An 18,754-nucleotide genomic window follows, 5' to 3' on the forward strand; every position below is an offset into this window, starting at 1 on the left:
AACGCATTATTAGAAGCCATTAAGTTTTGCTATTGTAAGGAACTAAGTAGAGAGTAAGAAAAAAATAAATATCCTGACAGTTTATAGTGTCGCCATATTTGTTTCAATTTTCAATACCCTTTTTGCATATTACAATTTAAATTGCAGAAAAAAATCATGTTTCATAGCCACACAAATAGTGAGTGTGTGTCATTTCTCTATGTCCACGAGGTCTCGCCGCGTCAATTTTCTCCTTGGAGCGAACCCGTCCGCTTAATTAAATAAACAGCTTTTATCGTTGAATGATTTCATGATTTATTTAATGAAAATATGCTCTCATAAAAAAATTAGATAGATAGACATTCAATAGGTGTCTTTCTCTCACTCTCTCTCTCTCTGAAATGTATGTAGCTTGCTCGCGGGTCAGTAATGCAGACAATCTTAACATTCTAGCTCGAGACGGAAAAAACAGTAAATGTGGTTTACAAAGACATTTTATGAAGTGTCTTCCCGTCATTACATTTGAAAGTAGAAACATATTTACTCAAAATTTAGGTAGTAACATATTTTTATTGCAAAGACTGAAATAGAGGTGAGAAAAATTATCATTTGTGAACATAAGAAAACTACTACAAATGTATCAACTGTTATGTTATAATGTTTAAATTTCTAAATGGTGCAAGATAATACAAAATTCCATGCGGAAAAAGTCGTGGGCAGCAGATACGTATAGTTATAGGTGTGGGGCTATGCATGCTGATTTTTCATATACTGCATGGATGCGAACATGTAAGAATAATCTATCTATCTTACTATAATAAAACAGTACTTTTTCTGTCTGTCTGTTTGTACGCGATTTTGATGAAATTTTGTGTGTGAGTTCACGGGGATTCGAGGATGGTTTAGATTCACAATTGGATATTTTATCTCGATTCTGAGTTAAGAAAAACTATAAATACACGCTTTAAAAGCAAAAAAACTAAGCATTGTTGATAATTAGCCTCCATGGCAACGGGCTTTTGCATTGTTGTTGCCTTCTCCGTAACCATGGGAAAGGTTTTTGGTAACGGCAGTGGCGTGCCCAAGAAAGAGTAGGGGTATGAATAATGAGAAGATACAGAATGTCCAGCGTAGAAATACTTACCGCCATATCCATATCTCACAAAAAGTACATTTGGGCAGGACAATGTCTGTCGGGTCCGCTAGAAAGATATATAGAGAGATAGAGATATAAATAGAAAGATAGAGAGAGTTATAGAGATATACATAGAGAGATAAAGAGAGATGCTTAGTATATGTACGTTTAAAAAATTACAAAAAAAAATTGATTGAGGCATTGCAACGCATGCCGGGCATTATCTAGTATATGTATATATAAATCGATGTGTGTATGTATGTTCCCTATGAACTCCAAAACGGCTGGACCGATTTTGATGACATATTCAGCAATCTTCAGATTAGCCCAGCGAATGATCCTGTGAAATTTGGTAGCAAACGGATCAACAGATTTTTTTTTTAAATTTGTGTCATATTTTCAATACAAACTAATATATTAGATTTATTCTTTTTTTTTTAGATTTTTGAACATTCACAATAAAAAGTGATATTAGGGTCGCTAGTTGTCTATTAAAAGCTTTCTCTACTAAACAAGTACTTATCTAATGGTTTTTATGAACTTAAAAAGCAATCTTTTATGTCAGTCCTGGGATGTACTGAAAGCATGGAATTGTGTGGTATACAGGTTTGGATCAACCGATCGGATATGGCCTTTGTCTTCGAACACTTTTTTTTATTATATCATTATATACCTGCAAAATTCGCGATATTACCTAGAGAGAGGCTAGAATGAATGCATTCCTCCTTTACACTTGAATTGCTTTCTCATTGGACAACATATAGAGACTGGAAAAATTCGCGAATTCAATTCGCTATAGGCTAAAATACAAATAGTTATACCCCAGTGCTGCCTCTGCTATTGGCTCACAACTCACCTGGAGGATGACTCTGGGCCAGTCATAAACACCCGACCAAAGCTTTATAAGAATCACAGGCTGCTACGTTGGGACGTCTCACAAGACAGCAGCCAATGAGTGGGTGGCATTTGACCGAGTGTACGTAAAACTATGGAGTTCATCCTAACCCGCGAATTTTTCCGGTCTCCAGTTATTGGCTCACTGTTCATCTGAACGACTCTGGGCCAATGAGAAACCCTCAGCCAAAGAAGTATCGTATCACAGGCAAATCAGTTGAGATGACTCGCAAGTCAACAGCCAATGAATTGGCGTTATTGTGGCACGAGTAAACAAAGGACTGAGTAGTGAATTAAGGTCACCGAAACCGCGAATTTTTCCAGACCCTAACCATAGATAATTTTGATACGTCCTGAAGTACAAGTAACCAGTAGCGACATTACCAAATTCAAATACATGCAATCCGGCCGTTAGGTAAAATGTGGTGGCAGCCAATGGATAATTAAAGACCGAAAAAATTCGCGGATTCATTTAACGATGTACTAGAATTCAATAACCGTACCTTTATATTGCTCCTGTGATTGGCTCATAGTTTATCTGAATGACTTTGAGCCTCCCAGTTGACAGGTGTCACGAGTCAGTAGCCAATGAGCAGGTAGCATTTTCCCGAGTGTGTAGGGAATTGTGGAGTCTATCGTAGAGGTCATCGAAAGCGCGAATTTTTTCAGCCTCTATGGATAATAGACACCGGCCTATTTGTCTACATGTATGTGGAGTTGGTCCTGGTACCGAAAAATAACTCGAATTCCGCAGACTCTACCAAATACACTTTTTTTTTTTTTACAAATCATCGTTTTTTTAAGCATTCGATATGATGGCAAAACATTGAACTTTCTCGACCTTACTTTCTGCTAACCGCAGCGGATTTGTAATAGGCAATGGATAAGTTAAATTAAATGTTACAAATTTAATTAAAAAGATAGACGAGTTGTACATATTTCATGACAACCAAGATTAGTCAAGGTCGTAAAAAATAATAAAAAAATAAAAGTAGGTAGAAAACTGGGAAAGTGGACAAATCAATGAAGTAAATACTAACAGCATATATAGAGTGTCCCATAACTCAATGCCAAGCCTAGAACAGTAAGTTGATAAGCCAATTAATTACGGTTGTGAATTTAAAAAAACTAAAATTCTAAAAGTGTGTATTTTTCTAGTTTTAGGAATTTTTTCAAAGTTTTCAAATCCCCACCTTGCACCAGATTATTAGTTAAAATGACTATTATTTTTGGCTAAGCAATTATTAATAACCCTACTATTGATAAAAATTCAAATAATTAAATTAAATTTGTTTACATTTGGAGGGTAAAAAGCCTTGCACTACTTATGCGACAACAATTTTTAATCGTTTCACTTTGCTAACTTAGCAAGTTGTTTGCAAACCTAGCCATCTTTTAAAATAACGTTTTAAGTTATCATAGTACTTTTTTACAGCATTACCAATCAAATGTACCCGATTAATTTTTTTTTTTGCCGCACGTCATTCAAAATTTTTTACTCGTAAACGTAAACGTTTGATTTTATTTTGAATTGTTATCAATATTAGAGTTATTTATGATGGCTTAGAAAACATATTTAGTCACATTATCTAATCATTTGTTGCAAAATGGAGATTTAAAAACCTTTGATCAAATGCCTATATTACGAAAACTAAGACATTTTGAATTTTTTTTTTTTAATTCAGAACCGAATTGGTCCATCAACTGTTCTAGATTTGACGTTGAGTTATGGGACATTCTGTAGGCTGTACAAGTTACGGAAAAATATAATAACCGTTTATAGTGAAGCATGGAAAGAGACGTCAAACCAGCCTTCACACTGTTGATTTGAGCTGAAGTGCAGATATCCGATTTAACGAGGCAATTTAAAACAGTTTTCGTACATGTGACGCGAAAAGCCTTTTAACCATCAAAACACCTCAATCACTAATTTCCGACTATAATTTTCTTCGTTGCAGGCCCATGTAAAACTGGCAAGGTTATAACTGCCGTGTTTATTGGAAATGTTATACATGTTTAACTAGGTGGTCGCCAGATATGGATATGATTTTATCGCGGTGGATTTGTGTTAAGGTCATAAGGCGGAAAATATCTATTACATTGAAGTTAATTTCTATCCCAAGACCTTAAAAGGCAACGGCGAGTTTGTGGTATCGAATTACGCATTCAAAAATTGGCTCTATCAGCTTTTGGTACCTATAGACTCAGTCATCTATTTTGTGTACACGATTTGAAATGTTAAACAGGCTCTGTTAATTATCTTCGATTATAAGAATTTTTTAATTAGTTACGATTTAAAAAAAGCTGTAAAAAATTTGGTATTAAGGTATTTAATATAGAATATATTTAGATTAAGTAAATTATAAATGTTGTTTGTTCTATACGAGAACGTTGGTTTTCAACACATATAAGACTTGCATTAATAGCCTCAGTAACAGTATTAAACTTAAAAAAAAACATTAGAAAATGTTTTTAACTTTACATGTGAGTGTATGTGTATATAAGTGTGTCTGTATTAGCTTTAGCCCGCGACTGTTCGTGTGGTGATTAAAGTCCGTAACTTTTGCCCCGCGGCTGGTACCTTGAGTTAATGACTTATCTGCAATATATTATATTTATTTTTATTTATTCATTCATTTATTAAAGTCCAATTTCAACTCTTGGCTGATTTACAATTGTTCGGTAACAAAACCAAAAAAAATCGTCGACATTATTAATTATTAGGTCAACTACAAAGTAGTATCATACATTGAAGAAAAAAACACACACATTATATAAAAAACATAACAGTACAGAATTTTAACTTTGCCCTCGGTTAAACTAATAGTAAAGGCATTGTCATGCTCAGTAACAATCTGTTAATTTTTAAGTTTGCCCTGGGAAAAGCGTGGAGTGCCCAAATGTAGCCCCGTCACTTTCATTGTTTGCGCATGTGATTTATTTATCGTAGTTGAAAATGCTGTTCTTGTTGTGAAGTGCAATTCAGTCGAAATTAAAGAACAAATTACTGTGTAAAAAAGAGTAAATTAATGGATTATGTATAATCATTCATATAAAATCTCATAATTTATCACTTATTTGTTTCTGAGAAATTATTATTATTTTTTACTGTAAAACCGAATCTTCTTCCATTCAACATTCTGCTCCCTTGACGGTATAATTCACAAAATAATGAAAAATACGCACTTCTAAATTCTTTATGTATGTAATTCATGCTAGATTTTTTTTTGTAAAAGCGTATTGGTTGTTTTTGTATATTTATTATCCTCTATCATATAATTTTGTGAATTATTATTTAAATACAAGAAGAAACAGTTGTGTCCGTTATTTGTGTCTGCTTCGTTTCCAAGCATGTGTGTTCGTTCAGCCCTAGTACACCAATATTAATCAAATTTGATACCTGCCATAAAAATTATCCCCAGGCCAGTATTTCAGCGCAGTGACTTTTTAGGCTGTGTGTAAGGTTATGCCAGGCGATGTTTAGATATAGTATTATGAGAGTGAGGGTAAGAATTTATTTTCATGGGTGATTTCGAGTGTTCGGATTATTTGAAATGTCCATCGGTTGTTACTTTAAATTGTAACTTTTATAAGCGTCTGAAATTCCGTACTATACGTAAACGCGATAGATAGAGCATATATGTTTTCGCGAAAATATTTCGAGTCTAGCTCGGAGTTAAAACACTGCAGCATCGTCTGTGTTTCGTGATTGGTTGGGTTTCTTTCAGGTACCTGCCTGTGTACTGTAGGTACACTAATCACAGCCATTCAGACGAGTCCCGAATTGCCAGGCCGATTCACAGCGGCCACCAATCACAAGGAAGAAACCACTGGCGCGGGCATACCTTATTGCAGTTTATGAGCGTTCAGATATATATATATATATATATATATATATATATATATATATATTTTTTTTTTTTTTTCGTGAAAAGTGCATGCCTTACGATAGGAAAAACTCAAGTATGTTTTGAGATGTCATGCTTCCCCCTTAGTTATATATATACTGTATTTTATACATAGTATTGTTTGGTCCCTCCCCCTCCTTTCCTCCCACCCGGCCAAAACGGCCATGGAATTATTTGCGGTAGCGTACTCTTCTCAAACACGAGGTGTGTAACGTACGCGCTTTGACAACTCACGACCTTGTTAGTTTCACAAAAGCGTGCTGATTTCTTAGCAAGTTGTAATCTTACTTACGTAACTTTTCAAGGTTCCGTATACGTAACTGGAAGCGCTAACAGTCCTGTTATGCAGCGAATGCGAATCTGTAATATTAACTGAGATCGATATTTCTCATAATTCTCGCGTTAGGTTTTTACGTAGATTTCACAGAAATACTGCCTATTGTAGCCGTTGTAATGGTGAAACTCCCGGAAAAGTATTCTATAGTATTTCGTTTTATGGTGTATTGACATCAAAACCATCCTAAACTTAAAAGTGTGTATGTGTCTGTATGGTATTTGTGAAAGCTGTGGCAGTTAAGGGGCCCGCCTACATGCAGTGCAAAGTGAGCTGCAGAGGTTTAACAATCAGTTGTTTTTATCGAAACTATTTGACATGCGATTACCGATTTCGGATATAAAAGAGATTAAGGTACCGGGCATGATCCTAAAGTTGTTTAAGATGTCTCAGACATATAGTCGATTAGTAAATGCATGCTGAATAAGCCTAATTAGCGTATTTTCAGAGGCACGCCAAGCTCACAGTTTTCATTACTATTGCGTAAAACCACTTTTGGATCGTGCACCAATCCTTTCTCTTTCGCTGCGTATATAATTTGCACTAGGTCACAACGGAAAATTTTGAGAAAAACCGTGATTTCTACGACGTGTGCTGCGCGAATGTTCTTCCCGGTATGTGGCGCCGCCACGGCCGCTTGACCTTGGATGACGAGGCAGGATGAAGGGGGGTCTCCGCGCTGCCTTTCTTCCTGTCCTCTTTCAGTTGTGCTTCGCTTGCCCGGACTGAATACTCACCCCGGCTAGGGCGGGCCTGTGGACACCAGACCGGGCTGAGTACACGCGTATTCCACAGTTAGTTGTGTTGAGGCCGAACGACATTAGAATTCAGCGTGACTGCAGGCGGGGTCATAAGGCAAGGTTACGACAGAATGCACCTCGGAAGAAGAACAAAACCATTAAAGGAAGTAAACGCCAAATCGTTGGGCATAAGTAATATTTCATTATACAAGTGATATATTCAAATCGATTTTATATGGCTTTGTTAGTTACGTATTTATTAATTTTATTTTATATGTGGCCATTAATATTTTTAATGGTATAAATTTATATGCAATCAACACTTTTAACCAAAATATGCATTTAACCATTTTAAAAACGCCAAGTTGAAATAAAGAATTTCACGTAACATTTAAAAAAGTATTTTTTTTAACTTCAATTGTGAATGAACGTAAGAATAAGAAGAGCCTTTTTTTTTGGAGGGGGGTGGGGGTTCTTATTTGGTAAGCAGAATTTGGTGCCCAAAGCAATTAGCTACAAACTGTTCGGTGTGTGCAAACATGCATAAATATTGCAGTATTTCAGACAGTGTAAGTTTAATTTGGACATAGAAGCTTGTCATTATAGTCACAATTAAAACAAATAGTATTTTGCCGGCTGTCCATGGCTGACTGTGATAGTTTGTAGTGGGAACACCTCTACACATTTGAAAATTTTTATACAGAAAACAAGAATAATAAGTCATAAATAGCATTTGTTGCATGTTATTAATGGCCGTACGATTAGTACACACTTCTATGTTTTTTCCCGGTGATTCAAACCATAAACGTCGGAGTCTAGCAACATACGTGCGGTTCTGGAAGTTGGAAGTGTATGCGTTCGGAGACGTACACGTGTCAATCTCGCTAAGCTCAGACTCACAGTTGACAAACGGAACTCCGTGAGAGCGGTTCAAAAAAAGTATCATATTGCATTATCGCCGCTGCTAATTGTAAAACCTTGACGAATTCCACAGGTTACTAAGAGACGTGTAATGTGTAGCCGCCGCTAAAATAAGAAAAAAACGACGCTGTGTTTATACTAATATCTCGTGTCACTTAAACCTCTCTGTGCGCTGGCGTGTTACGCATTGCGGAAAAAAGTTATCGTCTGTGCACATACCGTTCCACTCGTCTCACGTCACATTCTCATCAAGCACCCGAGCCCGGCAGTCGGACTGCATGCCTGACATTATAGCCCGCAGAATAAAACCATTTGGATATAAATGTTCAATTTTTAGTTTCTTTTGCTTACGAAGAGGCGACGCCGGACGTTTCGGCATCTAGGACCTTATTCACAATGCGCAGTCCGCAGTTTGACAACTTGCAACCGGCAGGCGGCAGTCGGAGATAAACTGTTCCACAGACAGCAGTCCAGCAGTCGCCAGTCGAGCAGTGGGATATCATCTAACTTCATTTCGGACTGCCAGACCGTCCCGGAGCAATGGCATACAAGAGATCCCACGCGGAATGACTGAAGAGTTTTAACATCAGCCGTCGTGTTTAAAATCTGCATGGATGCAACTGACAAAGTATTTTATAAAATTGACAAAGCTATATTCTGGCTGCAGGCACGGCGGCTCAAACAGAATGGATAAGTTGTTTCTGGTTGAGGCAAACGAATGGTGTTTAACCATTCAAAAACATGGCATATGAACATCCGAGGCCAAACATCCTGATGCCATTAAGACCAGGTGACATCAGGATGAAAGAAGAAAAGTTAATGCTCCTGGAATACCCTCACGGGTTCAGTCCTAGGAGGTGGAGGTGGTGAGGCTCGGCCGGGCTTCGGCCCGAAACAACTTGCCAGACCGCCAGCTGCCAAAATATTTTCACCTATCAGAAAATCTTTCGCGATGATGTGGTTTAATCAAATACTCCCTTGGTCATGATATGTAATTTTGACTGGCGACTCCGGACTGCTGACTATGAACTACGTGTTGCCTACCGATGCTACGCTAACTGCAATCCTAAATTTTGCTTTGGAATTATACAAAAAAACATTTACCACCTAAAACCCTGCAATGAAAATATTTAGCAAATATCTCAAATTTTAAAATTGATTTTTTTATGTTACCTTCTTTAATATCGATATTAATGATAATAACAATTTTAAAGCTTTAATAAAACCGGCCCGTTGTCGTATATCAGGTTTTTTCTATTTACGAAATTCATGAACACTGTCGTTTTTACATGTTTTATGTATAACGTATTCTATATAACTAATATTAAACAATCGAAGGATTATCAGCATTTGTTGTGAAACTTTCCTATAATGTAATAATAACACGTGTAGGGCCTATTGACGAAACAATCGTTCGTTAAATTTTTGTAATACGTATATATGTAAATTTGAGGCAACATTCCTTTTAAACTTGCTGTGCTTATTCAAAAGAAACGTGCAATTAAAAAATAATGCATCATTAGAAATGAAATTATTTTAGGAATGTGTATCTGATGAAAGACGATCCAAGGATGAATCTTTCGCACACACTGTATGCTGATGTAGAATGTAACGCCGACCCTAGTTGTTTCATGGTACGGAAAACTTAAAATTTTGTAATGAAAATTTTTGAACTGTAAATGGACCTTTCTTTTCCATCTACAACGACGCGTCTTCACAAAAAAAAAATATTTTTGTCAAAAATATTTAGTTAATATTTTTTCCTTAAAATATTCTCATCAATACTAATATTATAAATGCGAAAGTAACTCTGTCTGTCTGTCTGTCTGTCTGTCTGTTTGTTTGTTACCTTTTCCCGGCTGAACGGCTGAACGGATCGTAATGAAATTTGGCAAGGAGATAGATTATATCCTGGGGATGGACATAGGCTATATTTTGTCTAAAAAAAAAAAAAAAAAAAAAAAAATTAAACGTGTTAAAAAAATATATCTTAATTTTATGTAATGTGTGTCATAGATATACAAACTGTTAGTGTCATTCCTCTATGCCTGCCGTGCAATAGCTTTCAAGCCATTACGTTACGTTTTTCTATTGTAAGGAACTAAGTAGAGAGTAAGAAAAAAATAAAGATCTTGACAGTTTGTAGTGTCACCATATTTGTTTCAATTTTCAATACCGTTTTTGTATATTACAATTTAAATTGCAGAAAAAAATCATGTTTCATAAACACATAAATAGTGAGTGTGTGTCATTTCTCTATGTCCACGAGGTCTTGCCGCGTCAATTTTCTCCTTCGGGCGAACCCGTCCGCTTAGTTAAATAAACAGCTTTTATCGTTGAATGATTTCATGATTTATTTCATGAAAATCTGCTCTCATAAAAAAGTAAGTTTTATAGTCATTCAATATGTATCTCTTTCTCTCTCTCTCTCTCTCTCTCTGAAGATCAATCTATGAATCGTTACACATTTATTTCCTTAATTTTTTTTATTTTGATTTGATACAATATGATTTCACTAAAAATCTATTTCTACCCCTTCCTATTTTCATTTCCACATTACGAAGTTTCACTTCTTCCGCGCGGAGGGACTCCACGCAATATTTTTGCATGCAATTAAAAACTATTTTTTAATGATGCCAAAGAAGTATAACTTCTCATGCGCGTACCTAAGTACACGCACCCATTTATTAAATTTAATTTCTTCTATATTTTTTTTCCCTACCTAGGGCACTCATAATTCTTTTAAATTTCACGTGTATGTTTTCAATGTCATTCGAGTTGTACAATTTTTTTTGTCAAATTGGTCATTATTTATACTTTGTTTTATTTTGGAAACATACGTATTTTAGGTATTATGACAAATAAAAAAAAAATAATTACACTAATATTCTTAGGTTTTTATTGTGTGGATAGGTTGAAGTTTAATATTAAGTAGGTATATAAATTCGTAAACTTATAAATTTCTTCGAAATTTATTCATAGGTTGGTAGGGCCTACTAATATTTATATTTGTATAGTTTGAAGTTTAATATTATGTATGTACGTAAATTCTTAAACATAGAGTTATTTATTAATTTATTTAGAAAATTATTAATAGGTAGGTAATAAGTTTTTCTATTTGTCAATATTGTTATTATGGTAGATAGGAGTACAGTAAATGCCTACATTCTTATATTCCTTTATATCTCTTTCGTTTTGGAGTGTTCCCGAGCCATTCGGGGTCCTCAACATCACCCCCCCCCCCCCCCAGGTGGTTAAAGCCCCAAAATTTCGAAAGTTTAAATTTTTTAAAAAATCTTTTTTTTTTTTAGATTTTAAGTGTTTTCGAGTCATTCAGGGTCCTCGAACACCCCCCCCCCCCCCTCTAGGAAAAAGCCCCAAAATTTCGATAATTTTAGGAATTTCAAATATCTATTCTTTCGAGATGGAGTGCTTCGAAACATTCGAGGTCTTGAACCTCCACCCCCCCCCCCCCCCCCTTTCTCTCCCTTCCACAAAAGTGAAAGCCACAAAATTTCGAAAAATTGGAGGAAATTGTATTAAAATTAAGTCATTACGAACTAAAGTGTCCGGGGCATGGTGGAACTTTTACCCAAAGTCGACTTCCCACCCAATTTTGAGGGAGGGGGGGGGATGCAAAACCCCAAAATTTCGAAATATTTCTTAAATTTAAGAATACTTTTTTACTATTTGGAGTGTTTCCAAGCCATTCGGGGTCCTCAAACTACCCTCCCCCCACAAGGAGTCAAAGACCCAATAATTAAAAAATTTCGGAAAATTTCCAAAAGCCTATTCTCTTTCGATTTGGAGTGTTTACGAGCCATTCGTGGTCCTCAACAATACACCCACCCCCCTCAGGGGTCAAAACCCCAAAATTTAAAAAAATTCAAATATCATTCTCTTTCGATTTTTATTGTTTCTCAGCCATTCAGGGTCCTCAAAATCACCACTCCCCCTCTGGGGACAAAGCCCCAAAATTTCGAAAATTTCAGGAATTTCAAATATCATTTCTTTCGAGATGGAGTGTTCCAAACCATTCGAGGTCCTGAACATCCACTTTCCGCAAAAGTGAAAGCCCTAAAATTTCGAAATATAAGAATATATATAATTGGATGTTGGCATGTATGACGTCGATAAACTCTTACACCGTTTGACCGATCGCCATGAAATTTGGCACATCGAAGTGTTTTTATCATGAAGAAGGTTTTTATGCTATCCATTTTTTTTGTAACTCGCCGCTAGATGGCGCTGTAGCGCATCAACTTCTAAACCTTTCAACCGATCGCCATGGGTAAACAGAAAATCATAGGTCACAGATACACAAACAGTAATTATGTATCATTTCTTAATGTCCAACACACTGGACATATCGCTATCCATTTTGCTGTAACTCGCGGACAATATATCACCCGGTGTTCAGCCCGGGCAAAGCCGGGTACTGCAGCTAGTAAATATATAACCCTTATAATATCGTCGAATTGCATTCTTATTTCCATTATTTTTTTCACTTATTGTGACATAGTAGGCTATTCAAAAAATATGACGAAGTTGCATACAAATATATCGGGGCTCCTTGCGCTGCCTAATGTTTCAAAATGCTCTTGCTGAAAATAATATAATGACTTCATCTAACTTAAGAGCATTTATTCAACTTCTAAAAATCGTAAAAATCGTACTTTATTCATAAGAAAATAAACATCTCTGCGCCCGGCGAGCCAAGCCAGTCGCTCGGGGAGAGTGTTTATTAGGCTAACGCTATGTCACGTAAGTTAATACTGTGAAATGTTTTGTAATTTAGATTCTGAATTATTATTTTATTGTTTCCAAGTAAATCTGTCTATATGCCGAGTTTGATGTGCTCTTAATAATTAGGTACAGGCTGAGAATCTCGAACTATGCTATCTTACACCTCTGTCGTGAGGCACCTCTATCAAGAAGTGTGTGACTGAGTGGTATGTTTTGTGATCGAGTTGTAATTTTTGATGTTTAACATCTTGGCTCTCTGTATAAATGGATTGTCCGCAACCGAAATTGCTTTACATATTGTTACAGTAAAAAACTATGCCTGTAAGTACCATGAAGAAATTCAGTCAGTGTATGTTGGAGGATTGCGTAAGCAAGTAACTTTGCATACAGCAATATTGAACTACTTTAATTCTGAATAGGAAAAGCTTGAGTAAGTTTTAATATGACAGTGACACACAAGTTCCTTTCCTTTTGATTCGGGCTAAAGCATACGAAATAATTACAATTTATCTAGCGTAACCACATATTATATTTGTCGTTGTAGCAGTTAGAACCATACAGAAATGGGACCTGTAGAGTGTCAAATATGTAGTAAACAACAAAACAATACTGCCACATACATTATGAAACATAAATTTGGGCAAAGCATGAATCATAAAAATGAGATATGCCATGACTGATTTCCTACTGTTTATGACGTAAATTAGAGGTGTAGTAAATCTAAGTGAGTGATACTTTGGTCTAAATTTGGTAGATTTAAATTTAATTTGAACTTATTGTACTGTAAGGTCCCTTGTTTAAAATCACTGGTTTTTAACCAACTTCACAGTTGTACAATACATGTGAAAAAAAAATTAACAATAAGAAATCTAGTTTTATATGCACACACACTTTATATGTATATATGTAAATGCATACACATATTTACATATCAAATGTATATATATACATTTATGATTGCGACCACTACGATGCCCATTCCCTTAGCAGTTTCCATAAAAATTTTCTGTTAGCGCGCCTGCTCCCGTGTGGGTAGCATTTCAGCAACCTTTCAAGGGGTTTGTAACTGGGAATAAAGGTTTTCATACCGAAAATATTAGCTAAAACCGTACTAGAACGTGTTCGATTTTTTCTGCTTTACCCACGAGCCAATGTTGCCAAGATGATTGACCCGCGTGTAAGAACATAAACCTGTATATATTAACTTATGCAAACATTAGGAAACGTATTAGTTTCCCAAATTAAATTTTATGGTATTGGAGTATTCTGAAATATATTTGGTAAACTAAAATAGTTACAGCATTGCTCTACTGATAATACATAATCTCCTACAAAAGTTCCCATTGACTTTGTTGTGCGTCTATAAAGCGCGCTATTTTTCAACTTAGGTAATGGAATATAATTTTTTTTCGATAAAATATTACTGATTCAAAAAATATGCTTACAGCAAATACCTACTAAAACATTTTATTTGTTTATCCTATTGTTATAATAACATTAAATTTATAGCTTAGTCATTTGGTTTGATTGTTTAATACAAGTAGTTTTAACAAATAATTAATTATCTAAATTTATTAGGAAATTATTCTCCATATATTATTACTGAATAAACTTAGCAAATCATAGAAACCCCACACCTGTTAGTCTAAACGAAAATGCGATGGTTTTCCTTCACTTCAGATTTCAGTTTACTATGCGAACTACTACATTAAACTGAGCGTGTTTATTTGTCTCACTTGTTAACGAAAATTGTTAATTACAATTTCTTTTAAGTAGTAGAATAAGTTAGTAACCAATCAGTATGTACGTACGTATAAAATATGTGAATCGGGACCATTTGGAATTAGTACAATACAAATAGCACATTTAATATTGTGAATTAGTTGAATGAGCTGTCTTATTTATGTTATCTTATGAATATATAATAAATAAACTACATTTGAGCAAACTTCATTAATTTTACAATTGCTCGGTTTTTTTTAATACCGCACAAATTTGTTTTATTTTTTGCAAGTGAAGTCAGGAAGATTAAATACCAAGTTCATCCACCAGGTTACATTATTTTTAAATACACCGTGAGATTTTTTATATATTTTCAGTAATTGGTTGAATGGACAATAACATGTCTATCCTAGCCCAAAAAGCATGATTTGTCGGCAAATGCGTTGTTAGGTTTTCTGTTAGTATTCTAGGTATCGTGTGAATGGAGTAACTAATTATTTCTTCTCTTCTGCTAGATAAACTTTTGCTCATTTTTATCCCCATGGGTATAATTGAAGGTATAGCATAAATTTGGCAGCTGTGTAATGGGCTTAATTTAAATGAAGAATATGCGGTCCTAACCTTCACAAACAATAACTGGAGGATTAAATTCTGAAGTGTAAGAAGTTGAAACGCCAACGTACGAAACATATGTTCCAGATTAGGTTATCAACTAAATTAAAAAAAAAAATATGCTTTCTTCAAAGTCATTTAAAAACCAATTCCAAAAATTCTTTTTCATCAGAAATTATGTTTACCTTTTTTACTTGCACATACTCCCCTTTAGAACAAGGTTTTTTTTAAACCGATATAAGTTAAATCTACGCTAAAGTTTAATGACAGGAAAATGTATTAAACTGGGCATGTTTATTGGTTCAAGCAGAGCTAGAAAATGTTATCATTCAGTTACCAGTAATTTAATAGGTCTGTACTTTTAGGTAATGTTATATCGATCTTAAAAATTGCAAAACTTGTGTTTCTATAATAAGCAGATAGAGCATTATAATTTGGGAAACTGTTGGCGTAATATAGGCTTATACTGTGCGTCTTGTACGGGATAGCCTAGCGTGTGGATTATTCAGGACACAAATATGCATTGCTGTGGACAGGGAAGCGAGCGGTCGCCAGCTACACGTTCCTTATCACCACGGCCTGCTATCATTCTCTCATTCTCTGCGTCTGTCTTTTCCCCTCCTCCCGCGTTGCGTTCAAGGTCGCGTCAAGGAAGAAGGGAAGAGGAAGGTGGCCGGAGCTGTGTCCCACCCACTCCCCAGCTGCCCTCCTCCCTGCTCAGTGTTTCTTCGACTCGCCACCCTGCTTGGAGGAAAAACTACAACTCTTGAGCCCGAGCGGTGAAAAAATCGGCCACGAGGCGGGCCCCTTAACTCTGCGCAATATGTGTATGTATACATACACACACATACACATATTGCGCAGTTATAACTACCACAGTTTTTCACAAATAACTTCCAAACTGATACATAATCTAGTAGTGGTAAATATCGGTTGAATTCGTTAATAGGCAATATCCGATCAAAGGGGTAGAAATGGTGAAAATTTTTGAAAAACAGAAAAATCCCTGTAACTCCCATAATATGGACAATATCACATCCGTTTGAACGTATTATAACTCGTAGGATTTATAACAAAATCTTTTGTCTGAATAGATTTTCGATACGACCAACCATAACTGCAAGGGGTTGAAAAAACAAGGGTTGGAGGGCAAAAAAAAAAACAACTCAGAATTCCTTTCGTAGACAAAACTTCGAATTCGTACAATTTTTTTTATTAATCTTATAAATTTTATCTAAAACTTTTGTCTGAAACAATTTTTGATAATACGAGCCATTGTTCCAGGGGGTTGAAATTTAATTTAAATTAAAAAAACTTAAAAAATCACAAATTCTTAACCATGTACACTATTAAATCTGTTCTGATTTATTGTAAGAATTAAAATTATTATCTACAACTTTCGACTGAAATAACTTTACATACCATCAACCATTACTGCAAGGGGTGGAATAAACAGCGGTTAAATGATAAAAAATTCACAACTCTCTTATTAAGCATACTATCAAATCCATTAAAATTGTTTGTGAATCTTATAATTTGTACCTAAAACTTTCGTTTGAAACAATTTTTGATAGTAGAAATCATTACTGCAAGGGGGTGAAAAAAACCCGGGGTTCTAATCCTACTAATATTAAAAATGTTGAAGTTTGTATGTTCGTATGTTTGTTACTCAATCGCGCAAAAATGGCTGAACGGATTTTAATGAAATTGGGCACACTGATAGTTTATAACCTGGATTAACACATAGGCCACATGTTAATATGAAATTCCATCCCTAATGTAGTGAAAAAGTAAATAAATCCATTTTATAACAGAAAAATCATAGGTCATACACATAAAATAGTGAGTGTGTGTCCTCTATGTCTGCCACGCAATCATATAGCAAGGTCTGACAACTTCACATTCTTCTCTTTGGTACGATCCCGTACGCTTAGTGAGCTCGCGGCGGCTAGCAAAATAAAGGCGCTAATAACAGTTTAGTTCTTCTCTTCGTCAATAGATAGCGTTGACTTGAATTTTAAACACGTTATCGTTTGATGCGTCTGTCACGTCTTGCGTAGGGTTTGCGAAGGTTTGAGAATAAGTGTGTATGTTTGTTATTTCTTCTCTCTGCAATGACACATAGGCTACTTTTTATTGCGAAAAAATATCGTCTGTTCTTGTGGGATCATCAACGTCAGTAAAACGTCATTAAAACGTGACTGCCGAACCATTCATGTAGAGTTTTTACAAACTAAATACCTCCATCTAGGAAAAAAAGAAGGTTCCTGCATCATAGTATTATCACTAACTCTGTAACATCATAGACCAGGAAAAACTTTTAAAAATATATAAGGAAACTATATGGTGCTGACAATCTTTAAAACATGCAGTTACTTTAATTAATCTGAGAGAGATGATGTCAGTTTTCTTTGAGTGCCGATAGATGGCACTGGGTTACCTTTCTATGATCTCGATTATTTTCGAAATTATAACAGTCTTTTAACCTCCCCCCCCCCCCCCCCCATGATGAATCCCCCCTGTCTCATACAGTGACGTTAGTTTATCTGGAAAATGTGTGAGAAATGTCTTCCAATAAATCGTTTTTGATAACTAAATTTTTTTCAACTTTTTATATTTATTTTAGTTCTATCGTAAAAAAAAGGTAATGCATACAGTAGTCAATATTAGTGTGATTGTAGTTCAAACTCTAAAGTACATCAAATAATAAAATTGGGCCAATTGCGGGTCGGACTCGAGCTAAGGGTTGCACAGTGTGGTGGTGCGGAACCCTTGGTGCGAGGGTCCGACTCGCACTTGATCGTTATGTTAGTTAAATGTAACTCTTAAACAGTGGATGAATCAGCGGGGCACAGCTAGTAAGAAAATAAATGAAACATCCCTACCGTATACTCTATCGAATTAATGTTTATTTTTGCTAAATCTTTTAAATATTGTTTAAAACTTTTGTCTAAAGTAAATTTTATGTAACAAACCATTACTTCAAGGGGGGGGGGGGAATTAAAAAAGGGGTAGAAAGACAAAAAAATAATAATTACTTTTTTAATTGATATACTATCAAATCCGTTATGATTGATTCTAAAACTCCTAAACTTTACCTAAAACCTTTGACTGAAACAAATTTTAATGAAACGAAATATTATCGTAAAATCAGGGGTTAAAATTAAAAAAAAAAAAACTACATTAGTATCAAATTTGTGGGAGTTTATTTTTAACCATCTTAACATTACCACCTGTGTCCCAAACAAAATTATACAACCACGTATTAGTGCAAGGAATTAAAAAAATAGTGTTTGAAGATCAAAAAATTGCATAACTCCTTAGTAGGCATAATATTAAATTCGTTATGACATTCCGTGCTGGACGCATTTAGTTAAATCATTCAAAGTATTTTCGCTGCATGTAATATAAGAAAATATTTAATCGATCTATTTTCGATCTTTTTTTAATATTGGCGAACATATAGGATGTCATGTACTTAAAGTTCTTAAAATGTTCCAGAAGCTTATAGAAGTTACCAAAATATTTCCAGAATAAATAGCTACTTTGAAATCTACTTACGCCTGTAGGCTGTTTTCCCAAAGGGATATTTTTCTTCTTCTGTAAGTCATGGTTTATGTTTTGACGTAGCCAGCAATTTTTTGTATTTTTTCACCGACTGGAATGATTTCGAATACTGTGGTTAAAAAATAAAAGATTAAAAACAAGCATTTTTTCTTTTGGATTAAGTGTTTGCACTGACAGACTTCGTGTGCACTGTCTT

The 18,754-nt window shown here is 35.1% G+C and overlaps 1 protein-coding gene across 1 annotated transcript in view; it reads left to right on the forward strand.

The window, feature by feature from the left end:
- Positions 1 to 18,754, forward strand: part of LOC134528318 (uncharacterized) — a 706,112-nt gene that overhangs the window by 499,686 nt on the left and 187,672 nt on the right. The gene's annotated exons all lie outside the window — the stretch shown is intronic.

This window comes from Bacillus rossius, chromosome 1 (genome assembly GCF_032445375.1).
Source record: "Bacillus rossius redtenbacheri isolate Brsri chromosome 1, Brsri_v3, whole genome shotgun sequence".
Classification (NCBI taxonomy): Eukaryota; Metazoa; Arthropoda; class Insecta; order Phasmatodea; family Bacillidae; genus Bacillus; species Bacillus rossius.